Source organism: Eretmochelys imbricata, chromosome 13 (genome assembly GCF_965152235.1).
Source record: "Eretmochelys imbricata isolate rEreImb1 chromosome 13, rEreImb1.hap1, whole genome shotgun sequence".
NCBI lineage: Eukaryota > Metazoa > Chordata > Testudines > Cheloniidae > Eretmochelys > Eretmochelys imbricata.
The window spans coordinates 138,581-166,187 of NC_135584.1; the positions used below are offsets into that span (position 1 = coordinate 138,581).

Sequence of the window (27,607 nt, forward strand, 5' to 3'; positions counted from 1 at the left end):
TCGGTTTACCCCTTCCCCCACCGCATGGCTGGTATCAGGGAAGATCCCTGCTAGCTAAACGCAAACAGCTCAGCACCAATGCCCCCCCTCCCCACCACCACCGCGTGGCTAACTGCAGGGAGGATTTCTTTTCAGGCACAGGCAAACAGCCCAGTAGGAACGGCCACCTCAGAATGTCCCCTTAATTAAATTCCCCTATTTCAACCAGGTTACCATGAATGATATCACTCTCCTGAGGATAACACAGAGAGATAAAGAACGGATGTTGCTTGAATGCCAGCAAACACTGGGACCATACACTGCCAGGCTTTGTCATGCAATGATACCAGATTACTTGCTACTAGCATGGCGTGGTAAAGTGTTCTACCATGGAGGACAGAATAAGGCTGCTCTCCCCAGAAACCTTCTGCAAAGGCTTTTAGAGTACCTCCAGGAGAGCTTCATGGAGATGTCCCTGGAAGATATCCGCTCCATCCCCAGGCACATTAACAGACTTTTCCAGTAGCAGTACTGGCCACAAATGCATCCCAAGTACTCAGGGCAAATTAATCATTAAAAAATGCTTGCTTTTAAAACATGTATTGTATTTAAAAAGGTACACTCACCAGAGGTCCCGTCTCCGGCTTCGTTGCGTTGGGAGGGTAATTCAGTCAGGGTGATAAAAAGATCCTGGCTGTCGGGGAGAACGGTGTGCTGTGTGCTCTCCTCAAGCTCCTCCTCCTCCTCCTCATCTTCCCCGTCTGCAAAATACTCAGCCATGGCGGAGAGTACCCCATTATCGGAGTCCACAGACAGGGGTGGGGTAGTGGTAGCAGCCCCCCCTAGAATTGCATGCAGCTCAGAGTAGAAGCGGCATGTCTGGGGCTCTGTCCCGGAGTGTCCGTTTGATTCTTTGGTTTTCTGGTACGCTTGTCAGAGCTCCTTAAGTTTCACGCGGCACTGTGTTTTGTCCCTGATATAGCCTCTGTCCCTCATGGCCTCTGAGATTTTTTGAAATGTTTTGGCATTTTGTCTTTTGGAATGTAGTTCTGACAGCACGGATTCCTCTCCCCATACAGCGATCAGATCCAGTACCTCCCATTTGGTCCATGCTGGAGCTCTTTTTGAATTCTGGAACTGCATGGTCACCTTCGCTGATGAGCTCTCCTGGCCAAACAGGGAATGAGATTCAAAAGTTCCCGGGGCTTTTTCTGTACCCCTGGCCAGTGCTTCAGAGTTCAGAGTGCTGTCCAGAGCGGTCACAATGGTGCACTGTGGGATAGCTCCCGGAGGCCAATACTGTCGAATTGCATCCACACTAACCCTAATTTGAAACAGCGATGTCGATTTCAGCACTAATCCCCTCGTTGGGAAGGAGTACAGAAATTGATTTTAAGAGCCCTTTATGTCGACAAAAATGGCTTTGTTGTGTGGATGGGTACAGGGTTAATTCGATTTAACGCTGCTAAATTCGACAATCTCGTAGTGTAGACCAGGCCTCAGTAACCATTCTGCCATGCAGCACTGGCCAGGTTTATCCTCTAAACTGCAGCAATTCTCAAGAGGTTTCTGTGATGTTGCACCCCATAATGCTTTACAGAAATATGCTTATAAGTGTAAATAGACATGACTAGAATATGTTTTATGCTAGATATGCTATGTAACATATCTCTGCAAAGGTTATGATCTACTGCATATAGTCATCCTATTTTCATGCATGTATCATTTTTGTATTCGAAGTTATAAATATTGGCTACGTACTTGTTTGATTTTAAGTAGCCTCAGTGAAGCAGTTGGTCAGCTTCTTGAGAAAAGACTATTCTCAGTAAGTGCCCAAATCAAGAAACACTTAAGATAACAATGAACTTCGAGAGATGCCAATCCACATCAGAGCTTTCCTGGGAATGTGGCATCAGCCAGTAAAGTTCTGAGTCATGCATGGACATGTGACTTGCCCATGTGACTCCAAAAATCCATCTTGCAGCTGGATTCTGCATCGGAAGGAGAAGGGATTTCCACTCACAAGAAAAAGTCTATTTAAGCCCCTGGAAACCCCTCCATTTGGTCTTCAGCTGGCAAAAGAGGGAGCCTCTCCACCCCCAAAGGATACCTGAAAGAAACTGGAACAAAGGACAGTAACTACAGGGGTATGAGTGATTGCTGGACCCAGACTAGAAGGAGGCTAGTCTGTGAAAGAAGCTTACTGGAACATCTCTGAGGGTGAGATTTCATCTGTAATCACTTTCTTACTGTATTAGGCTTAGACTTGTGTGTTTAATTTTATTTTGCTTGGTAATTCACTTTGTTCTGTCTGTTATTACTTGGAACCTCTTAAATCCTACTTTTTGTATTTAATAAAATCACTTTTTACTTATTAATTAACCCAGAGTATGTATTAATACCTGGGGGGGGGCAGGGGAACAGCTGTGCATACCTCTCTATCAGTGTTATAGAGGGCAAACAATTTATGAATTTATTTGGGGTTTGGACCCCATTGGGAGTTGGGTATCTGAATGCTGGAGACAGGAATACTTCTTAAGCTGTTTTCAGTTAAGCCTGCAGCTTTTGGGGGAAGTTGTTCAGATCTGGGTCTGTGTTTGTAACAGGCTAGCATGTCTGGAACAACCAGGCAGGGCACCAAAGTCCGAAGCTGGCAGGGAAAACAAGCTCAGAGATAGTCTCAGCACATCAGGTGGCAGTCCCAAGGTGGTTTCTGTGATCCAACCTGTCACAGTTTCATCATCTGGTAGGCATCAAATGCCAGTGACCATCCCTTGAGAGTTTCAGCTGATAAGATGCAGGCACTAGTACTGTATATACCTGCTTTCCTGAAATAATTAAAGGTCCCTTGTACAAACTAATGAATAATCAAAAGGCAAAATCCTTCTTGTCTGGACTCTGACCTAGTATTAGAGCAGGAAAGCATTGGATAGAGAGCTCAGAGGGCTGCTACTAGTGGTTTATCTTCAGCTCCCATCATACACTTACAATTTTTTTTCCATGCACATGTTGTGTCCCAATATTTTCTGACATGATAGGACATACAAATTTATTTAGTTGGGTTAGATGCCATCTAATGGCAACACTACCAGAGAAGACAAGACCAGGTTATCAACAGCAGTCTTTTCTCCTACCAAATGACTAATTATAAACTACTTTCCCCTTAGTTACCAACCAATTCTTACTTTTAATGTACAATGTGAAACCAAAATGATATGACAGTTGCACTTACATGAACGTGCGTTGTGCGTATGGCCCTGAATCTTAACTATTTAAAAATATGGCTCTTTTGTGCTTGTTTCTTATAACTGCTCAGCACAGATACCATAATTGTGTGTATATAAATTGGGTAACTAAACAGAATGAATGTGGTCCCACTCAGATGAATTCTACAATACTCACTAACTATACATGCAGATTAGGTGTGCAGTTGTATGTGTTTTGCACATACAATTATGCACCAAACAATCTTAAAAATCAGACCGTAGTTTTGCTGTTTTAGGTATAGGATTCTTACCACCACTTATTACTCTATTGCAGGGGTTCTCAAACAGGGGGTCAGGACCCCTCAGGGGGTCGCGAGGTTATTACATGGGGGGTCATGAGCTGTCAGCCTCCACTCCAAACCCCGCTTTGCATCCAGCATTTATAATGGGGTTAAATATATAAAAAAGTGTTTTTAATTTATAAGGGGGGGTCGCACTCAGAGGCTTGCTATGTAAAAGGGGTCACCAGTACAAAAGTTTGAGAACTACTGCTCTATTACAATGAATGTAGTTTGATAGTGCCATCTATTGGTGGAATGGGCAAATGCAAGTAACTCTTGCTAAATCAAAACTGTATAAACTGTCCTCTACTAACTTTCATAATACCAAAGACGTGACTAAAAGGGAAAGCTTCTCATAGTTGTTCTTTAGTTTGTGAATTATTTCAAGCTGAGATATTACATATAAGATTGAGGTTTTCTATTTATTTTGATTTATACAACAAATAAAGTTGCCGGTTGTTGTGGATTAAAAACTTTACATTTAGTCACCAAAAGTTCAGAGTGTAAGAGGAAGATGGTGGACTGAGGAAATTAATCTATGATACAGAAGGTGAAGTCTCACAGTGCGCATGGTAATAGTTCATTGATTTTTTTGCTGTCCAATGCTAAGGTTCCAAACTTGCAGTAGGTTCTGGACCTGCTGGTTCCAATCCACTCTGTGGTTTCTAGGTTTGGGGTACATAAGAACATAAGAATGGCCATACTGGGTCAGACCAAAGGTCCATCAAGCCCAGTATCCTGTCCTCTGACAGTGGCCAATGGCAGGTGCCCCAAAGGAAATGAACAGACAGGTTATCATCAAGTGATCCATGCCCTGTCACCCAATCCCAGCTTCTGGCAAACAGAGACTAGGGACACCATTCCTGCCCATCATGGCTAATAGGCACTGATAGACCTATCTTCCATGAATCTATCTAGCTCCCTTTTGAACCCCATTATAGTATTGGCCTTCACAACTCCTCAGGCAAGGAGTTCCAGAGGTTGACAGTGCATTGCGTGAAGAAATACTTTCTTGTATTTGTTTTAAACCTGCTACCTATTAACTTAATTTGTTAACCCCTTGTTCTTATATTATGAGAAGGAGTAAATAACACTTCCTTATTTACTTTCTCTATACCACTCATGATTTTATAGACCTCTATCATATCCCGCCTTAGTCGCCTCTTTTCCAAGCTGAAAAGTCCCAGTTTTATTAATCTCTCCTCATGCGGAAGCCGTTCCATACCCCTAATAATTTTTGTTGCCCTTTTCTGAACCTTTTCCAATTCCAATATATCTTTTTTGAGATGATTCCTAACATTCTGTTTGCTTTTTCGACTGCCTCTGCACATTGAGTGGATGATTTCAGAGAACTATTCACAATGACTCTAAGATCTCTTTCTTGAGTGGTAACAGCTAATTTAGACCCCATCATTGTATATGCATAGTTAGGATTATGTTTTCCAATGTGCATTACTTTGCATTTATCAACATTAAATTTCATCTGCCATTTTGTTGCCCAGTCACCCAGTTTTGTGAGATCCTTTTGTAGCTCTTCGCAGTCTGCCTGGGACTTAACTATCTTGAGTAATTTTGTATCATCTGCAAATTTCGCCACCTCACTGTTTACCTCTTTTTCCAGATCGTTTACGAATATGTTAAATAGGACTGGGCCCAGTACAGACCTCATGCTCTGACTCAGGGTAGGGGGAGCCTGCATCTCCCATCTCTCTTTCCCCACCTTCACACATCCCCCAGCACTGCAGTTCCTCCCATGCCTTCTTTGTGCATCTTTGCCAGTTGCTCATGTTCAGGGCCTTGGGTTAGATAAGAGCGGCCATACTGGGTCAGACCAAAGGTCCATCTAGCCCAGTATCCTGTCCTCCGACAGTGGCCAATGCCAAGTGCCCCAGAGGGAATGAACAGAACAGGCAATCACCAAGTGATCCATCCCGTTGCCCATTCCCAAGGTTGTCCTGGCTGGAGGGGCTCCCACACCACAGCTGCTGCCTTGCCTCAGTGGGCCTCTGCCCCGCCTCAGTGGGCCTCTGCCCCAGCAGCTCCTCTTCAATGTGTCCCAGCTCAACTTCTGCTGGGTTGGCAGTGACATGAACAGGAATACACATGCGGCTAGATGTCAGCGCTCTCTGTGGCTACCAGCCCAGCCCAGACAGCCCCACATCCCAGTCACCAGATGCCTGGTTCTAACCCTTGGGGTCATCCTTATATGTGATCAGATTACATCTCCATGCACGGGGTATACAGGCTCCTGGAAGACTGGGCCCTATCCACTGTACCAGTCTGGAGGGGGCAATCCTTTTATATCTCCAGGGAGGGGCTGGCACCCCACCCCCTTTGTCTCTCCACACTTCTGGGTTCTCACTTGAAATCCCACTCTGTCTGGACCCCCATCACCTCATGGACCCTGCTGTGACTGTACCACTAGCACCACTGTAGTTACACCATGGGACTGTATCTCAGGACCCCTTGGTCAAATGACTCCAGTTTGGGATGACTGAGCTTACCCCACATCCCCATAACGCACACTAAATTTCAAGACAATCCCAATATCCATGTGGATTTTAAAGCACTTAGAGTTGTTCTTTAAACAACAAGGGCTTCATGACCTTAGCTATAGGGGAACAGATGCTCCCCAGAATCACAGGTGGCTGAATAGATTTTAAAAAAACACACAACTCTGTGCAGCAACAAAGGATGATAAATTCCAGCCCAAATGAAAAATCAGTAGTTTCTGGGGGAAAAACTGAAAAAAAAAGAAAAGAAACAAGGCTTTAGAATGTATCTAGTTCCTTCAGTTTTGAGTGGAGCAGTGTTCATCAGACCCTTTTGTAAATGCACATGTGCAATCGGGTCAGCCAGTGCAGGATTGTTTCCAGAGGCTTTTCTTAGCCTAAATGTGAGTCACTTCCCTTAATGATCCAGAAGGGAATTAGTGATGGGTGTGTTCATGTTGAAATCAGAAGAGTGTTGAAACTGCGAATCTGCATCATTTCTACCTACCAGAAGACTGTGTCACTGCCTCAGTTCCTGACTTAATCTGAAACTTTCCAGAAACGCCCTGCAGAGCTGAGAGCCCCCAGTTCCTCTTCGAGGAAAGTAGGGAGATTTAATTATTTATTACACCACTTGGCAAATTTTCTCATTTCTACCCAATGGGAACAGAAGCTAATAGCTTCTCTCCTCCTTCAAATCTCTCTTCATAACTGCTTTTCCATCACTAATTGCCATTCCAGCACTAACTGCTCCAGCTCTGCCACCATGTCAGAATAAAGTTCGTTTGTTTTAATTTAAAAATCAGTGCTTTCCTGAGCTCAATATTCCCTTTTTTCCTTGAATTCTGCTAACATTTTAACTTCCTTAACTGCCCAACCCCCATTAGTCTTTTTTCATTTCTGTTAGATCTAATTTAAACTTCACCGTGGGCCACCAGCCTAGTCCTATGTGTTGTCAAAGTGCCATGTGCACCCATGCAAATAATGAACATGAAGGATCTAAGGCCACGTCTATGAAATTAGGTCAAATTTCTAGAAGTCGGTTTTGTAGAAAGCGTTTTTATACAGTCCATTGTGTGAGTCCCCACACAAATGCTCTAAGTGCATTTAGTTGGCGGAGTGCGTCCACAGTACCGAGGCAACCGTCAACTTCCGGAGCGTTGCACGGTGGGTAGCTATTCCACAGTTCCTGCAGTCTCTGCCGCCCATTTGAATTCTGGATAGAAATCCCAGTGCCTGATGGGGCAAAAACATTGTCATGGATGGTTCTGGGTACATATCATCAGGCCCCCCTTCCCTCCCTCCCTCTGTGAAAGCAACGGCAGACAATCGTTTTGCGCTTTTTTTCCTGGGTTACCTGAGCAGACACCATACCACGGCAAGCATGGAGCCCGCTCAGCTCACCGTATGTGTCTTGGGTGTTGGCAGCCGTGGTACTGCATTGCTACACAGCAGCCACTCATTGCCTTTCGGCAGCAGATTGTTGATGTACTCCAGGGTGCTCTTTTAACCGACCTCCGTGAGACTGGGCAAACATGGGAGAGACTCAGCCAGGTCATTACCCTTTTAAGTTTTGTCTCATGGCGATTCAGTCCTGCCAACAGTCCTACTGCACTATCTTTTAATGAGCAGCCAGGAGCTGATGATGGCCAGCAGTCATACTGCACAGTCTGCTGCCAGCAAGATGTATAAAGAGAGATGAAGTAGATCAAAACAAGAAATAGATGAGATTTGATTTGTATTCATTTTCTCCTCCCTCCCTCTGTGAAATCAAGGGCCTGCTAAACCCAGGGTTTTGAGTTCTATCCTTGAGGGGGCCATTCTGTTTCTCCTTGATGCAAAGCCACCCTCTTTGTTGATTTTAATTCCCTGTAAGCCAACCTTGTAAGCCACATTGTCAGTCGCCCCTCCCGCCGTCAGAGCAACGGCAGACAATCGTTTCGCACCCTTTTCCCTCGATTGCCCGAGCAGACGCCATAGCACAGCAAGCATGGAGCCCCGTTCAGCTCACCTTATAACCAGCTTATCACCTTCAGCTTATAACCATTGTAAACATCTCACGCACTATCGTGCGGTTTATGCAGAACCAGCACCTGAAAAACCAGGCGAGGAGGCAACGGCAGCGCGGTGATGAGGACATGAACACAGATTTCTCTAAAACCTTGGTGCCCAGCAATTTGGAGATCATGGTGTTACTGGGGCAGGCTCATGCCATGGAACGCCGATTTTGGGCCCAGGAAACAAGCACAGAGTCGTGGGACCGCATAGTGTTGCAGGTTTGAGAGGATTCCCAGTGGCTCCGAAACTTTCGCATGCGTAAGGGCATTTTCATGGAACTTTGTGACTTCTATTCTTGTGCTTCAGGGCGGGGGAAAGCAAAGATGAGAGCAGCCCTCAGTTCACAAGCGAGTGGCAACAGCCCTGTGGAAGCTTGCAACACCAGACAGCTACCAGTCAGTCAGGAATCAATTTGGAGTGGGCAAATCTACTGTGGGGGTTGCTGTGATGCAAGTAGCCAACACAACCACTGAGCGGCTGCTATCAAAGGTAGTGACTCTGGGAAATGTGCAGGTCATACTAGATGGCTTTGCTGCAATGGGATTCCCTAACTGTGGTGGGGCTATAGAAGGAATTCATATCCCTATCTTGGGTCTGGACCACCAAGGCAGCCAGTACATAAACCGCAAGGGGTACTTTTCAGTGGTGCTGCAAGCACTGGTGGATCACAAGGGACATTTCACCAACATCAACGTGGGATGGCCGGGAAAGGTTCATGACACTCACGTCTTCAGGAACTCTGGTCTGTTTAAACAGCTGCAGGAAGGGATTTACTTCCCAGACCAGAAAATAACTGTTGGGGATGTTGAAATGCCTATAGTGATCCTTGGGGATCCAGCCTACCCCTTAATGCCCTGGCTCATGAAGCCGTAACAGGCACCCTGGAAAGTAGTAAGGAGCTGATCAACTATAAGCTGAGCAAGCGCAGAATGGTGATAGAGTGTGCATTTGGACGTTTAAAGGGTCGCTGGCGCAGTTTACTGACTCGCTCAGATCTCAGCAAGACCAATATTCCCATTGTTATTGCTGCTTGCTGTGTGTTCCCCAATCTCTATGAGAGTAAGAGGGAGACATTTATGGCGGGGTGGGAGGTTGATGCAAATCTCCTGGCCGCTGAATACGCGCAGCCAGACACCAGAGCAATTACAAGAGCACAGCAGGAAGCGGTGCGCATCAGAGAAGCTTTGCAAACCAGTTTCATGACTGGCCAGGGTACCGTGTGACACTTCTGTTTGTTTCTCCTTGATGAAAACCCTCCCCCTTGGTTGCCTCTAAATTCCCTGTAAGCCACCCGTCCTCCCGCCTTCGATCACAGCTTGCTTGCAAAGGAAATAAAGTCACTATCATTTAAAAAACATGTATTCTTTATTAATTGATTATAAAAATAGGGAGATAACTCACAAAGTAGCCCGGGTGGGGTGTGGGAGGAGGGGAGGAAAAGGCCACTTCAAAACTTGTTGAAAGACAGCCTTCTGTTGCTTGGGCTGTCCACTCGGGTGGAGTGGTTGGGTGCCCCGGAGCCTCCCTCCTCCCCCTGCGTTCTTGGGCATCTGGGTGAGGACGCTATGGAACTTGGGGAGGAGAGAGGGCATTTAAACAGGGGATGCAGTGGCAGTCTGTGATCCTGTTGCCATTCGTGAACCTCCACCAGACGCTGGAGCACATCCATTTGATCCCGCAGTAGCCCCATGTAGCTCATGCCTCCTCTGATCTTCCTGCTGCCACCTCTCCTCACGTTCATCGGCCACTTTCCTGTACTCTGTTATTGTGTCCCTCCACACATTCTCTGAGCTCTGTCACTGCCGGACGACTGCAAGAGCTCAAAGAACATTTCATCGTGCGTGCGTTTTTTTCACCGCCTTATCTGAGATAGCCTTTGGGACAGAGGAGGGAGGCTTGAAACATTTGCAGCTGCTGGAAGAAAAAAAGGCAGTGAAGTATTTTAAAAGGTACATTTTACAGAACAATGGCTATACTCTTTCACGGTGGACAACACTATTCACATTACATAGCACAGGTGATTTTGGTACAAGGTCACATTTTGCATCTTATATTGAGTGCCTGAGGCTTTGGTGTTAGAGATCACACACGCAGTGCCGGGAAACAGAATTCGGCTTGCAGGTGGCCATGGTAAGCCATAGTCTTTCGACTTCTGCAACCTTCATAACAGCAGCGCCCTCCTCTCCCATACCATGCAAAGCACATTAAGTTGGCCATTTAGTGCTGCAGTTTTCCTGCTAACGTGCAGCAGCAGAAACCAAACTAACCCCCTCCCCCAATCCAATTCTCTGGAATGATCGGTTTACCCCTTCCCACACCGCATGGCTGGTATCAGGGAAGATCCCTGCTAGCCAAACGCAAACTGCTCAGGGCCAATGCCCCCACCCCCCCACCACCGCGTGGCTAACTGCAGGGAGGATTTCTTTTCAGGCACAGGCAAACAGCCCAGTAGGAACGGCCACCTCAGAATGTCCCCTTAATTAAATTTCCTTATTTCAACCAGGTTACCATGAACAATATCACTCTGAGGATAACACAGAGAGATAAAGAATGGATGTTGCTTGAATGCCAGCAAACACCGGGACCATACACTGCCAGGCTTTGTCATGCAATGATACCAAATTACTTGCTACTAGCATGGCGTGGTAAAGTGTCCTACCATGGAGGATGGAATAAGGCTGCTCTCCCCAGAAACCTTCTGCAAAGGCTTTTAGAATACCTCCAGGAGAGCTTCATGGAGATGTCCCTGGAAGATTTCTGCTCCATCCCCAGACATGTTAACAGACTTTTCCAGTAGCTGTACTGGCCACGAATGCATCCCAAGTTCTAAGGGCTATTTAATCGTTAAAAAACGCTTGCTTTTATAAACGTATATGATATTTAGAAAGGTACACTCACCAGAGGTCCCTTCTCTAGCTTCGTTGGGTTGGGAGGGTATTTCAGTCAGGGTTATAAAAAGATCCTGGCTGTTGGGGAGAACGGTGTGCTGTGTGCTCTCCTTAAGCTCATCCTCCTCCTCCTCCTCCTCCTCATCTTCCCCGTCCGCAAAATCCTCAGGCATGGCGGAGAGTATCCCATTATCTGAGTCCACAGACAGGGGTGGGGTAGTGGTGGTGGCCCCTCTAGAATTGCATGCAGCTCAGCGTAGAAGCAGCATGTCTAGGGCTCTGTCCTGGAGCGTCCATTTGATTCTTTGGTTTTCTGGTACGCTTGTCAGAGCTCCTTATGTCACACACAGCACTGTGTTGTGTCCCTGCTGTAGCCTCTGTCCCTCATGGCCTCGAAGATTTTTTTTTGAAATATTTTGGCATTTCATCTTTTGGAATGTAGCTCTGATAGCAAGGATTTGTCTCCCTATGCAGTGATCAGATCCACTACCTCCAGTTTGGTCCATGCTGGAGCTCTTTTTCGATTCTGGGACTGCATGGTCACCTTCGCTGATGAGCTTGCCTGGCCAAACAGGAAATGAGATTCAAAAGTTCCCAGGGCTTTTCCTGTACACCTGGCCAGTGCATCTGAGTTCAGAGTGCTGTCCAGAACGGTCACAATGGTGCACTGTGGGGTAGCTCCCGGAGGCCAATACCTTCAATTGCGTCCACACTAACCCGAATTCGAAAAGGCAATGTCGATTTCCTCGTTGGGAAGGAGTACAGAAATCAGTTTTAAGAGCCCTTTATGTCGAAAAAAATGGCTTCGTTGTGTGGATGGGTGCTGGGTTAATTCGATGTAATGCTGCTAAATCCAACAAACTCGTAGTGTAGACCAGGCCTAAAACAGGCTGAAAGAACCTCTCTCAGAAACAGTTTATTCATCTCACATCCCAGAATGCAATTGGTATGTGAGTTACAGGTTCCCAAGATCTGAGCTAACAGTTTTGGATAAGACCATCCTCTGCTACTCAGGGAACAAATGGCGCAGGAGCCCTAGTGTTCTGCCCTTAATAGGGCTTGTCTCCCCCAGGTTTGCACTAAAATTAAGTGTATAGACAAGTGGTTGGGAGGCTATGGCCCAGCCAGATACTCAATGCTCAAATGTATCCTGCAGCAGATGTAGGCAAGGAGAGGTCTATGCTGCTGAAAAAAGGCAAGTGAGGCCATAACATTGTCTTCAGGAGCTGCCCATTTATTTTGTGTTACTGGTTTTCTAGCATCTCTTCCTCCTTTAGGCATCAGTGCTTGTGGCTTTGACCATTCCCTCTTTTCCCCTAAAATATTTTGTGATGCACTGTGTTCCCACCGACAGGGGACATCACCTTGGGTTTGTGATCTCTGAACACAATGGCAAGAATACATTGTTCAGTAGTGCTGTGGTATGGTAGTTCTGTTTATTTAACAAATTAAAATACTATCATGGAAAGCCCCTTCTCTGGAAACTCCCAGAGAGGTGGCTGTTACAAAACTCAGTGCAGATCCAACCAGCTCGGCAGAGACCAGGGGCAGGTGCTTGCTATGCGGTGTGTGAGGAGGGGAGCAGGGGGCTGGAAAGCTTTTCCTGGGCCTGGGGTATTTCCTTTTATCTTTTTCTTTCCTTTCATAAATCAAATAGCTTTCTTTTTCTGGCATTGTTCCAGTGCAGGCAGAGCAATTCCTGAGTAAGACATTCTAGACCCTCCCCATTTCACTCCTCCTCATGTGCCCCTCACCCCACTCAGCTCTGTTGCTCCTGCCTTTATAACAGCAGTATTCCTAAAGGTTGTCCTTGAAACCCTCTTGCATCAACGTGACACTGAGCCAGAAAGGGTTACATGGCTAGTAAGCTAAATGATCCAAATTCAACCTTAAAAGACATATTAGAAAAGTATGTAAATAGTAATTAGGGCTAGTCCTTATAAATAGCTAACAAAACCGTGTTAGATACACTAGAGCTTTGAAATGTAGGCTTTTATTGCCAGAGAACTGGAAGATATTTATTGTACTAGTCGGTACTTATCTATATCTTGTTAGAGGTTAACAATGTAATCAGATTTCAGAGTGGTAGCCGTGTTAGTCTGCATCAGCAAAAACAACGAGGAGTCCTTGTGGCATCTTAGAGACTAACAAATTTATTTGGGAATAAGCTTTAGTGGACTATAACCTACATCATCAGATGCATGGAGTGAAAAATACAGTAAGCAGTATATATATTACAGCACATGAAAAGATGGGAGTTGCTTTACTAAGTGGGGGGGTCAATGCTAATGAGGCCAATGCAATCAAGGTGGACGTCGCCCATTCCCAACAGTTGACAAGAAGGTGCAAGTATCAGCGAAGGGAAAATTACTTTTTGTAGTGACCCATCCACTCCCAGTCTTTATTCAGGCCTAATTTGCAAATTAATTCTAGTTCTGCAGTTTCTCGTTGAAGTATGTTTTTGAAGTTTTTTTTGTAGAAGAATTGCCACTTTTAAGTCTGTTATGGAGTGTCCAGGGAGACTGAAGTGCTCTCCTACTGGCTTTTGAACGTTACAATTCTTGAGGTCTGATTTGTGTCCATTTATTCTTTTGCATAGAGACTGTCCGGTTTGTCCAATGTACATGGCAGAGGGACATTGCTGGCACATGATGGCATATATCACATTGGTAGATGTGCAGGTGAACGAGCCCGATGGTGTGGCTGATGTGGTTAGGTCCTATGATGGTGTCCCTTTAATTGATATGCGGACAGAGTTGGCAACGGGGTTTGTTGCAGGGACTGGATCCTGGGTTAGTGTTTTTGTTATGTGATGTGTAGATGCTGGTAAATATTTGCTTCAGGTTGGGGGGCTGTCTGCAATCAAGAACTGGCCTGTATCCCAAGGACTGTGTGAGTGAGGGATCATCCTTCAAGATAGGTTGTAGATCCTTGATGATGAGCTGGAGAGGTTTTAGTTGGGGGCTGCAGGTGCCGGCTAGTGGCGTTCTTTGTTGGGCCTGTCCTGTAGTAGGCGACTTCTGGGTACTCTTCTGGCTCTGTCAATCTGTTTCTTCACTTCACCAGGTGGGTATTTTAGTTTTAAGAATGCTTGATAGAGATCCTGTAGGTGTTTGTCTCTGTCTGAAGAATTGGAGCAAATGCGGTTGTATCTTAGAGCTTGGCTGTAGATAATGGGTCATGTGATGTGGTCTGGATGAAAGCTGGAAGCATGTAGGTAAGTATAGCGGTCAGTTGGTTTCCGGTATAGGGTGGTGTTTATGTGACCATCACTCATTTGCACTGTAGTGTCAAGGAAGTGGATCTTTTGTGTGGATTGGTCCAGGCTGACTTGATGGTAGGGTGGAAATTGTTGAAATCCTGGTGGAATTCCTCAAGGGCCTCCTTCCCATGGGTCCAGATGATGAAGATGTCATCAATATAGCGCAAGTAGAATAGGGGCGTTAGGGGACGAGAGCTGAGGAAGCGTTGTTTTAAGTCAGCCATAAAAATGTTGGCATACTGTATGGCAGTGCTACTGACTTGAAGGTATAAATTGTCCCCAAATCTGAAATAGTTGTGGGTGAGGACAAAAATCACAAAGTTCAGCCACCAGGTTTGCCGTAGCATTATTGGGGATACTGTTCCTGACGGCTTGTAGTCCATCTTTGTGTGGAATCTTGGTGTACATGTTGGAGCTTCTACATCTATAGTGGCTAGAATAGTGTTTTGTGGAAGATCACGAAAGGATTGTAGTTTCCTCAGGAAGTCAGTGGTGTCTCAAAGATAGCTGGAAGTGCTGGTAGCGTAGGGCCTGAGGAGAGAGTCTACATAGCCAGACAATCCTGCTGTCAGGGTGCCAATGCCTGAGATGATGGGGTGTCAAGGATTCTCAGGTTTATGTATCTTGGGTAGCAGATAGAATACCCCTAGATCCCTGACCAGGGGTATATCCGTGTATAATTGTTCCTGTGCTTCTTCAGGGAGTTTCTTGAGCAAATGGTGAAGTTTCTTTTGGTAACCCTCAGTGGGATCAGAGGGTAATGGCCTGTAGAATGTGGTGTCAGAGTTGCCTAGCAGCCTCTTGTTCATATTCCGACCTATTCATGATGACTACAGCACCTCCTCTGTTAGCCTTTTTTATTATAATGTCAGAGTTGTTTCTGAGGCTGTAGATGGCGTTGTGTTCTGCATGGCTGAGGTTATGGGGCAAGTGATGCTGCTTTTCCACAATTTCAGCCCGTGCACATTGGTGGAAGCACTCTATGTAGAAGGCCAGTCTGTTGTTTCAACCTTCAGGAGGAGTCCACGCAGAATCCTTCTTTTTGTAGCGTTGGTAGGAAGGTTTCCGTGGGTTAGTGTGCTGTTCAGTGGTGTGTTGGAAATATTCCTTGAGTGGGAAACAGCAAAAGTAGGATTCTAGGTCACCGCAGAACTTTATCATGTTCATGGGGGTGGTGGGGCAGAAGGAGAGGCCCTGTGATAGGACAGACTCTTCTGCCAGGCTAAGAGTATAGCTGGATAGATTAACAATATTGTTGGGTGAGTTAAGGGGCCACAACAGTGGTTCCCTTGTGGCATGTAAGAGTTTAGGTAGTTTAGGGTCCTTTTTCCTCCATAGAGAAGCAAAGTGTGTGTTGTAAATGGCTTGTCTAGTTTTTGTAAAGTCCAGCCACGAGAAAGTTTGTGTGGAAGGTTGGTTTTTTGCGAGTCTCCAGTTTTGAGAGCTCATACTTGATCTTCTCCTGTTTGCTGTATAGGATGTTGATCAGGTGGTTCTGCAGTTTTTTTGAGTGTGTGTGGCACAATCTCTCACCATAGTCTGTGTGATATGTTGATTGTAATGGATTTTTTGCCTTCAGTCCTTTTGGTATGATGTCCATCTGATGGTTCCTGTCTGTTACTATATTCTATTGATTCAGATATCAGAACGGGATATTGACATCAAGGGGGAACTTGGATATAATATCATTGTCTATATTTATCTTTGAAGTTTGTAGTACACTGTCTATGAACTGCTTTGTGGATAATTACTTTATGATGAAGGCAACTAATAACTTGTGTATACATAGGAGGGTTTTACTTCAAAGCCACTATTCTTCAGCCAAGGAATACCTGCTGTCAAGAGGCTATTGATAGCCTGCCAGAGATCTATAAAAGAACTCTAGGGCCCAGATCCTGTATCTCAGATCTGCTTATGCTTGGTCAGGGGAAGCCTGAGTTGCAAGACTAAGGTCTCTAGCTCCAGTCTAGATTACCCTGCTAACTCTCATGGAAGAATTTGAACAAATGCTATATATGGACTGCCTATTCGGACTATACCCTGGATTAACTGATTCTAGAAAAAACTTCTTGAAACTCAGCAGCTCACCATCTCTACTATGAAAATGACTTAAGAACTTTATTCATATCTGTATGTTTAGTTATCTTTTAACCACAATACTTTTCTTTTTTAAAGAATCTTAGTTTAGTTAATACGAATTGGCTGTAAGCATGTGTTCGGGTAAGATCTGAAATATTCCTTGACCTGGTGGGTAATGTGTCCAATCCTTTAGGATTAGTAGAACTTTTTATATGATGAACAAGATTTTCAGGAATCCTCATCATATCAGATATGGCTGTCTGGGAGGGAGCCCAAGACTGGGTTGCTATAAGGGAGCTGTGTTTTGGCTTTGGAGTAACCAGTATTGTAGAAGCTGTTTGGTTGCTGGCTTGATGAACCTAATTATTAGAATAGCCACCAGCTTCGGGGATCGTCTGCACCCTTCTTTGCAGTTTGTCCTGACTGAGCAACCTCAGCGTGGCCCCTCAGAGCAGCCCAGGCTCAATCACAATCAGCTACACTGGCACAAAGCTGCCCCAGTGAATTTCCCCATGTCTGATTCCGGCGCTGTCTCCCTGAGAGGGACCCCCTACCCTTGCTGTTATGTAATGCAAATACAGCTGCCAATTCTCAGTTTTACTGCAAGTCTTGCAATGTGCATTCTTTTTAAGAGTTCTCAGAATTTCTGGATTTTGTTTTCTAACTTGCAGAGTTTTGCCCTTATCCAAAACTGCCCCCATCTACCATTACTATCTGTTGGACTGAAACCACAGGCTGCCTTCAAGCAAGAGGGCCAGAGACTGTCCCTAGTAAAGATGGCCACTATTTTCCATTGTCTCCATAGCAGGGACCTATCCAGACTGGTTTCAGGCCCAACTACTGCCTCAGTTTTCCTCTTGATGTCACACTGCAGTTTCCCTTTCTCCAATGGAAAGCCACCAATGCTTTAAGTTACTTAGTTTTTCCAGCCAAGTCACAGAGAGTGCACCCCTTCTAGAGTGCCACCAAGAACTTTTACTCCAGTCTCACCAAGCACAAGCCTTCCTCTCTGAGTGTCTGTTTTCTTCCACAACACACTTTTCCAACACTGCCCTTCTCCTGGGAAGAGTGGCAGCATAACCTCTATTATGGGTTCCAAGCCCTGGCAACCCAAAACAACTAGGCTATCTGCACATGCCACCCCAACCTGCCCTGTTTCTTCCCAGAACCTCTTGTCTCTCAGTCTCCTGGCTACCTTCCCACTCTTTAGAAAGTGCTGCATCCCAGATCCAGACCAGACATAGGCTGCTCTTTAAAACCAGGCCTGCTGGGATTTATCCCATGACCCTTATCACATTCCTCTGCCCTTAATTCCCTGGATCCTTCTCCTAAAGGGCCAGCTCACCCTGTGAAAGTCTTCACTAAGGTTGAAGCCAGGCTGCCCTCAGAGAGGATAGTGGCCCCTTTGTCACCATTCCTGGATTCCAGGCAGTAATTAAGAAAGTGTGGAAGTGCAGGGGGATGAGACTGTGGCGGCATTAAGGTGGGAGAACACATTAAGGAACTGTAAGTGTCTGCAAAGCTTTTCGCACAACATGTGAGTCTGACTCCAACTGATTTAGGTCACTATGCCACCTAGGGTGACCAGATGAAATGGACAAAATATCAGGTCACATGGGGGAAGCAAAAAAAAAAAAAAAAATATGTGCATTGGTTGGGACGCGGGACAAAGAGCTAAAAATCAGGACATCTGGTCACCCTAATGCCACTCTGGGCATCTTAAAATCCATTTCTCTGCCCACTGAAAGATCTTTTGCTTATTAAGAGTTCATTTTAAGTCATTCTTGGGGAGAACCAATATGCCCTTTGTGTGCAATGTGTCCAGGCCAGGAAAGGTGGCTTTTTATACACCGCTCCAATACCTGCTGTGGAAAAGTTTTGGAGAGCCTTATTACTCATGACCGTATCTGGTCTCTTGATTTACACAATTGCTTGAGGGTACTGTTGCCGAAATGTTTTCAGTGCTTTGATGGGGAGGAAAATAACATGTGTCACAGTTCCAATAACTTGCGCAGTACTGCAGGTATGCATGGCCCTGCACAAGAGTCAATGTGCCAAAGAGGCAGCTAAGTCCCTGCCCTGAAGGGTTTCCATTTTGAAGGCACGAGTGGATGTCATATAGTGCAGAATTCCATTTTGAGCCTGGCTTCCTATAGCTAAAATTAATCTCCTAACAGATGGGGCATTTCAGGAGAGGGAGGGAGCTTGGTGTGCTGTTGCATATGGGTGGCATGAAGAAGAGGTATCAATTCAACAGCAGGTAGATGAGAAAGGGAGCAGTCAAGAAGAGAGTTTAAGTAAATGAAGGCAGAGGTGGATGCAGAAGCAAGTTTGTGAAGATCCTGAGGGTGAGGAGACTGAGGCCATGTCTACATTACCATATATGTCGCTCAGGGTGTAAAAAAGCACCCCCCTGAGCAAAGTTTCATCAGCATAGGCGTTCATGTGCCCACCACTATGTCAGCAGGAGAGCTTCTCCTACTGCCACTCATTGAGGTGGTTTTATTATGTGGCAGGAGAGCTCTCTCCCATCCACACAGAGCAGCTACATGAGCCATCTTATAACAGGGCAGCTGCATCAGTACAGCTGTGCCATTGTAAGATGGCTAGTGTAGACATGGCCTGAGCTTGAACTTCATGTTGAAGGGGAGAAAAAGGAAGCAAAGGGGTGGGAAGACAGAGCAGAAAGGAGGAGGAAGAGGCTGTGGCAGGTTGGATAGGACAATAGCACAGAGCAGGGAGGATGGAGAGAAAAGGAGGGATTTTAGAGATGGTTGAAGAAGAAACAAGACAACTTCACAAAACCTTGACTTCTTCCCTCTCCTCCAACTTTTATCTGCAGCAGTCTCAGGAAATTCTGTTTGTGAGCTGAGTGGAGGGTAAAGGTGAGCTTAAGCCACATTGGCACTCTCTATTCTGAGCATGGTCCCAGTGTAAGAGACTAGCCTCAGTGCTGCTGTAGTTTACAGTCTACTTTACATGCTCCCTATAGGTCAACAGTTTCCTTTAGATGCACCCTCACTACCGTTATCCTTGCCTTTGTCAAATTAGAGCTGGATTCTGTGGAGCTCCCTATGAAGGCTACATCATAAGTAAACTGGAAACAGGAGCTGTTGCAGGACACAGGCACACCCTTGGTAAACAATATAATCTTAGAGCCAGACCATGACACCTAGGCTCTGAGATCTACTTGTGCTGCCTGTGGGTTGGGGTGAATGGAATGAGTAGGTCTTGACCTACAAATACAAAGGGGCCTGAGCCTTGCTTACTTGCAAGAGAAGTTTTTCCCCTGGCTATGCTACTGCAGTTGTGGTCAATGGAGGCACTCAAGCTAGAAAGAAGGGACAGCCTGCAGAGCCTTCTTCATGAGGTGCCCTCAGCTTCAGCATCTGCTCTCCCACTATAGTGTGGATCAATTAGCCTGCAGGGCACAGCCTGAGCTCCCCCTCCTCTTACCCAGGCTGGGGTGGTGGTGGGAGTATGCAACCACAGCCATCCATCCAGGTGCACTCTCTGCTGACCAAAATACCGTACACACCCACAGCCAGCCACTCCAGGACTGTGCTCAGAGCTGGTTCCCTAGTAGCTACCTCACAGAGGCTTTCCAAGGTTCAGAGCAATTCTGGCATATTTTTAAATTTAGTTCTTCTATTCCTTTTCCCCTGCCTCTTCTGGCTTTTAGTCATCGGAGCTAGGCACAGTTCTCAATTTCCCCCCAAACAACAAACCATCCAGATTACCACAGACTTCACCATTCATTTAACTGCCTATTATGGGTCTGTTTAGTCCCCTGCCAGGGACCACCACTTGTTAGTTCTTAAGCTCTGCCCTCCCCAGGCCTACCTTCTTCCCAAAGGGCTTCTTGGTAGTTTTTTGCTTTCCACAACCTAGCTTGCTTGTGAAGGGTTCCTCTGCCAGCACACAGCAAACTACCTTATCTCTACTATAGCCTTTGCCAGGCCTATCTCATAGGCCTAGAAATTTTCCCCTTATGAAGCTCTCCTAAATGTCTGCTCTACTCAGTTTATGTAATCATCTTCAATCCCGCACAGCTGGGTAAGTCATTATAATTAGCACATTCAGCTGGGGGATATCTGCCAGGCCACAAGCCAGGTTGAGCCTAGCTTGCGCTAGAGGGCTAGCCAGTGACAGCTGTTTGTGGAGGAGAGGAATGTTGTTGGTTTTCAGTACTGGCAACCACAACATTTCAAAGATAATGAGTCAGGCTCCAAACTGCCCCCCACCCCCACCCCCCACACACCCCCAGGAGGATTTTTTAAACAAACAAACAAAAAGGGCAGATGTTAAGAAGCATCATGATTTTTAAGTCAATAAATTGTGAGGTGTTCCTTTGCCTTCTGAATCTTTAGGAAACACTCACTTCATATTTTCAAGCTTTACCCCATAACCATGAAGAAGCCTAGAAACTTTGTGGGTTTTTTTTTTCAAGATGAAAGTTGAAATTCTCCCAGTCACTTGACGCCATTAGCTGGAACTATAAGTAATACACTAGAAGTTGTGAGATATAATAAGATTTGTGAGAACTGGCAACACTGATTAGTTGATTATTTTTGGTTTGTGGGCATGAAGTAGCTGCTCCAAAGACTTTTAATATGATACTAGTTTTAATTTTGTCAAGAGGTACGTATAATGCAGATATCTGTGCAGCTTCAGGGTTCTACCTGGAACGGCAGCAGCAGCATGTTGGGCTGTCGCTTGCGGGAGCCAGTGCCCAGCCCGGGCAGCTCCCCTGGCGTGGCTGTACCGCCCCAAGCCCTAGCCAGTGGGGCAGGCACCAGGCTCGCTGGCAGGCAGCAGCTGTCCATGGTCACGTTAGTGTGTTTGGGAGCCTGCTTGCATACATTAAGCTTCTATAATCCACAAGCTTTTTTTAGTTCTTGAAACCTAGGATTGTAACTCATTTATGTATCTGTTTACATACTTTCTTTATCCTTGTAAATAACTCTGGTTTCCTTTTCCTATTTAACAAAATCTTGATATATAGTTTGTTCTAGGATTGGCTACAAGCTGCAAACAGATCTCACACCAAAGACAAAAGGAATAGTTGACCTGCAGTAAGTGACTGCTCCTTTGAGACTGGGAGCAGCCAAGAATCACAACAGTATTCAGCTGTAAGGGACCATTCATCTCAAAGGTACAGTCGTCTGGGTGGCGTGATAGGGCAGAGTACCCATGGGGACTGTCTATGACTCCACATTAAGGCTGTTCTACTGCTTGAGGAGTTCACACTTGATAACTGGTTGGTGAAATCTAAGTACAGAACTCACAACCAGTTTGGGGATTGTGCCCTGCCTCCTAGCAGTGCCCTGAGGCTGGTTCTCATGCTCAAATCACTGCGGGCAGCAATACACACCCCTCTGACAGGGAACAGCTGCCAAGGCCCTCTTCTCCTGCTCACCATGTCTCCCCTCCCTTCTGACAGCCTCTGCATCAGAGGCAAACTCCATGGCCTCACTTTGAGGCAGTACATAGCTCTGCCTCTAATTCCATCATGCCACATATCATGCATAATTCTCCTGCTTGGGACCTGTGCTCTGCTAACTCTGCATTCCTCTGTGTCTCCTTGTTCCCTTCTCCTCTGCTGCTCCCTATGTCTGGCACATGCTTCCTGGGCCCGTACACCACAGAACTGCCATCTCTGCCTTCAAAGCATATCTCAAAATTTACTTCTTTCTAAAGCCTTCCTGCACGGGCCTGCTCTCCCACCCCAAGTGGTAAAAGCAAAAATAAGCTACCTCAAAGTCAGTGTTACTCTCTCCACACACACACACTCCCACTTGGCCTGATATCATCTCCCCAGCAGCATGTTATATCTCAGGAATGTAGATTCCTCAGGGCAGAGATCAGGTCTTTGGTTTCAGTGTAAGAAACTGTGGATATCTATAGCACTACATAGAAGGGGGGTGGGTGGGGGTAGTGACAGGGGCAGTCCTACCCTGGTACTCAGAGGATGAGTTAGAAAGGCTCTGCTAAGTCATTTTCCATCTCTACTCTGTGCAACTTGTGGCTGCCTTCATGGGGTGTTTAATGCTATTTGGGAACTGAGTTAGCAGCAGATGCTGGTTTTATAGAAGAATCCACTGAAATTTGGGGAATTTTTATTTCCCTACTCTTGAATTCTAAGAGATGTGAATCCCCTTTGTCCTCAGAATTTCATTTGCCCTTCTTCCTTCTGGGGAGTTGGGCTTGCTCCAGCAGCTGCCACACCTCGCATGAGTTTATAACACTGCCAACCATCTGTGACAAAGTGAGCAGGTCAGTTGCAATACATGAAGGTTAATCAGTGATACTGCCCTGCCTTTGCCTGTGGTATTCAGAGCAGCATGCAGAAGTGAAGCAGATTCAGTCCGGCAGCACTAGTGTGAAGAGAACAAGAAAGATCACAGTCAAAGGTAGGTGCAGGCATTTCTATGTGATGTAGCAAGAGCACAAGCAGCCATGGGGTGATTCCTAAGAGGTACAGAAAGTGGGGAGAGTGGCAGCAAAATGGGAACTCAATGAGAAACAGCTTGAGGGGAAAAGGTTACATAGAAAATAACCAAGGCAGGAAGCCCAAAAGGCACTTGCTAGTTGTGAAGGAATCCCTGGCTCTATCAGCACTATCTAATTGGATTCAGAAGCCATCCTGTAGCTGTCCCAGCTTCTACCGGGGGAAAAACAGTAGCAAGTCACCTGCCCCAGGCATCGCTTTCTGTGTGTGCCATTAGAGATGTTTTAAAACCAGTTAGTTTAACTCCAAGCCAAAGGAACACTTACTGTTAGATTGAAAAGTAAAAATGAGGGGCCAAGTGCTTTCCTGACTCACTAACTTCAGGGGGCCAGGCAAGCGCTGAACCCTTGATAGAAGACTTTCCTTCAGGCAATGGCCATTTGGTCAGTATCCACAGAACACGGGATTAGGCAGGTATGGTGGTGGGGTTGAGGCATACCAGCCAGGGAGAGGCAAAAGTTGCTTGATATAGGCTGACTGCAGAGGTACAACAGCTGTGTGAACTGCCCCATTCATCTCAGAGGGAAATTAATTCTGAACCATACTGTCAATACTGCTAGCTATCTCACTGCAGGTAATTTAGCAGAAATATCCACCTACTCTGGTATTGGGAGAAGTGCTCTAGGAATTTTGGGTGCAACTCCTTCTCCACCAGCCTGACGCACAGGTTTCTGGCAAGAGGGAAGTACAAGAATGAGAGCGCGTTCCCAAGAACACACTGATTCCATCCCCCCAGATCCCTTTATATTTAACTTAAGCATTCCAGGCAAATGCAGGTGTGGAGGCCTTTCAGAAAGAGAGAGGGAGGGCATGCCTGAGATGTCATTTCCCATCTAATGGGGTGCAGCTACTTGGAATTTTACCCTGCAGTTTGTTTACTGGCAGCCAGTGTAGACTCAGAGTCCAAAGGACTCTTGCTAGTTCTTGCTCAGGTGGCAGGCAGCCACATTGTAAGCCAGCTAGTGAGAGAATCTGAGCAATCTTTGGGCTAAATCCTAGGCAGAGTACCTTGCAGTGGCACAGACCAGAGGTAACAATCTTGGTCAGAGGTTCTCAAACTGTGGTCCACGGACAGTTCCCTCTAAGGTGCATGCCTGGGTGGCTGCACACAAAAGAATGAAGGGCCACCCACCTAATTAGTGGGCTCCACTAATTAGGTGCCTGGACCCTGAAGAAGATGCACATGTAAGGTGAGGTGATGGCCTTGGGGGGAAATAGAGGGTAGGTGGGAGGGGGAAATGGGTTGAGAAGAGGAGGTGTGGGGAATTTGGGACTGTTAGGGGGCTTATTCCTTCACCCACTTACTTCCCTGGTCCTTCTCGCATGAACAGAGAGCAACAATACCTGAAGTCCAAAGGTGCAAACAATTCGATGTTTATTGGGGTGAACTTCCAGCAAGCATGACTCTAGTTTCCTTCCTTAGTGCCCTCCTTCCCAGCTCTGACACCACAGAGCCTTACACCGGTGTTCCTGTTCCCATGCCTGCCCTTAGCCAAACATGATTCCAATTTTCCCACCCTCATTCCCTGTTCTCATTTCCCCCTTTTAGCAAAACACGATTCCAATTTCCTTACCCCCCCCATTCCCTGTTCCCATTTCCTCCCTCCCCCCCCCCCCCCCCACCACCTCCACTTCCTGATTGACTGGAGACTATATAGTAAAACTTGACAGGTTTCAGAGTAACAGCCGTGTTAGTCTGTATTCGCAAAAAGAAAAGGAGTACTTGTGGCACCTTAGAGACTAACCAATTTATTTGAGCATAAGCTTTCGTGAGCTACAGCTCACTTCATCGGATGCATACTGTGGAAAGTTTAGAAGATCTTATTATATACACACAAAGCATGAAAAAAATACCTCCTCCCACCCCACTCTCCTGCTGGTAATAGCTTATCTAAAGTGATCACTCTCCTTACAATGTGTATGATAATCAAGGTGGGCCATTTCCAGCACAAATCCAGGTTTTCTCACACACCCCCGCCCCTACACACACACACAAATTCACTCTCCTGCTGGTAATAGCTTATCCAAAGTGACCACTCTGCTTACATTGTGTATGATAATCAAGGTGGGCCATTTCCAGCACAAATCCAGGGTTTAACAAGAATGTCTGGGGGTGGGGGGGGGAGGAAAAAACAAGGGGAAATAGGCTACCTTGCATAATGACTAAGCCACTCCCAGTCTCTATTCAAGTCTAAGTTAATTGTATCCAATTTGCAAATGAATTCCAATTCAGCAGTTTCTTGCTGGAGTCTGGATTTGAAGTTTTTTTGTTGTAAAATAGCGACTTTCATGTCTGTAATTGTGTGACCAGAGAGATTGAAGTGTTCTCCAACTGGTTTATGAATGTTATAATTCTTGACATCTGATTTGTGTCCATTTACTCTTTTACGTAGAGACTGTCCAGTTTGACCAATGTACATGGCAGAGGGGCATTGCTGGCACATGATGGCATATATCACAGTGGTGGATGTGCAGGTGAACGAGCCTCTGATAGTGTGGCTGATGTTATTAGGCCCTGTGATGGTGTCCCCTGAATAGATATGTGGGCACAGTTGGCAACGGGCTTTGTTGCAAGGATAGATTCCTGGGTTAGTGGTTCTGTTGTGTGGTATGTGGTTACTGGTGAGTATTTGCTTCAGGTTCGGGGGCTGTCTGTAGGCAAGGACTGGCCTGTCTCCCAAGATTTGTGAGAGTGTTGGGTCATCCTTCAGGATAGGTTGTAGATCCTTGATGATGTGCTGGAGGGGTTTTAGTTGGGGGCTGAAGGTGACGGCTAGTGGCGTTCTGTTATTTTCTTTGTTAGGCCTGTCCTGTAGTAGGTGACTTCTGGGAACTCTTCTGGCTCTATCAATCAATAGAGTGGCCACTATGGATGTAGAAGCCCTCTACACCAACATTCCACACAAAGATGGACTACAAGCCGTCAAGAACACTATCCCCGATAATGTCACGGCTAACCTAGTGGCTGAACTTTGTGACTTTGTCCTTACCCATAACTATTTTACATTTGGGGACAATGTATACCTTCAGATCAGCGGCACTGCTATGGGTACCCGCATGGCCCCACAGTATGCCAACTTTTTTATGGCTGATGTAGAACAACGCTTCCTCAGCTCTCGTCCCCTAACGCCCCTACTCTACTTGCGCTATATTGATGACATCTTCATCATCTGGACCCATGGAAAAGAAGCCCTTGAGGAATTCCACCATGATTTCAACAATTTCCATCCCACCATCAACCTCAGCCTGGTCCAGTCCACACAAGAGATCCACTTCCTGGACACTACAGTGCTAATAAACGATGGTCACATAAACACCACCCTATACCGGAAACCTATTGACCGCTATTCCTACCTACATGCCTCCAGCTTTCACCCTGACCACACCACACGATCCGTCGTCTACAGCCAAGCTCTGCGATACAACCGCATTTGCTCCAACCCCTCAGACAGAGACAAACACCTACAACATCTCTATCAAGCGTTCTTACAACTACAATACCCACCTGCGGAAGTGAAGAAACAGACTGATAGAGCCAGAAGAGTTCCCAGAAGTCACCTACTACAGGACAGGCCTAACAAAGAAAATAACAGAACGCCACTAGCCGTCACCTTCAGCCCCCAACTAAAACCCCTCCAGCACATCATCAAGGATCTACAACCTATCCTGAAGGATGACCCAACACTCTCACAAATCTTGGGAGACAGGCCAGTCCTTGCCTACAGACAGCCCCCGAACCTGAAGCAAATACTCACCAGCAACCACATACCACACAACAGAACCACTAACCCAGGAACCTATCCTTGCAACAAAGCCTGTTGCCAACTGTGCCCACATATCTATTCAGGGGACACCATCACAGGGCCTAATAACATCAGCCACACTATCAGAGGCTTTGGATTCTTTGACCATGGGATGGTGTTCCATGAAGGAGGAGTGCTGGGCAGAGACGGGCTCCACCTTACGAAGAGAAGGAAGAGCATCTTTGCGAGCAGGCTGGCTAACCTAGTGAGGAGGGCTTTAAACTAGGTTCACCGGGGGAAGGAGACCAAAGCCCTGAGGTAAGTGGGAAAGCGGGATACCGGGAGGAAGCACAGGCAGGAATGTCTGTGAGGGGAGGGCTCCTGCCTCATACTGAGAATGAGGGGCGATCAGCAGGTTATCTCAAGTGCTTATATACGAATGCACAAAGCCTTGGAAACAAGCAGGGAGAACTGGAGGTCCTGGTGATGTCAAGGAATTATGACGTGATTGGAATAACAGAGACTTGGTGGGATAACTCACATGACTGGAGTACTGTCATGGATGGTTATAAACTGTTCAGGAAGGACAGGCAGGGCAGAAAAGGTGGGGGAGTAGCACTGTATGTAAGGGAGCAGTATGACTGCTCAGAGCTCCGGTACGAAACTGCAGAAAAACCTGAGTGTCTCTGGATTAAGTTTAGAAGTGTGAGCAACAAAGATGATGTCGTGGTGGGAGTCTGCTATAGACCACTGGACCAGGGGGATGAGGTGGATGAGGCTTTCTTCCGGCAGCTCGCGGAAGCTACTAGATCGCATGCCCTAGTACTCATGGGTGACTTTAATTTTCCTGATATCTGCTGGGAGAGCAATACAGCAGTGCATAGACAATCCAGGAAGTTTTTGGAAAGCATAGGGGACAATTTCCTGGTGCAAGTGCTAGAGGAGCCAACCAGGGGGGGAGCTTTTCTTGACCTGCTGCTCACAAACTGGGAAGAATTAGTAGGGGAAGCAAAAGTGGATGGGAATCTGGGAGGCAGTGACCATGAGT

General features: G+C 46.2%; 1 protein-coding gene across 3 annotated transcripts in view; it reads right to left on the reverse strand.

Moving 5' to 3' along the window:
• Positions 1–7,236: 7,236 nt before the first annotated feature.
• Positions 7,237–27,607, reverse strand: part of CCNDBP1 (cyclin D1 binding protein 1) — a 51,807-nt gene continuing 31,436 nt past the window's right edge. Inside the window, exon 13 of one of the 3 annotated variants that reach the window (XR_013347802.1) lies at positions 7,237–7,254. The gene's annotated coding sequence lies outside the window, so the exon portion shown is untranslated. Of the gene's footprint in view, positions 7,255–9,417; positions 9,991–27,607 lie in introns of those variants that run through there. The other 2 variants (XR_013347800.1, XR_013347799.1) reach the window with 2 other exon arrangements.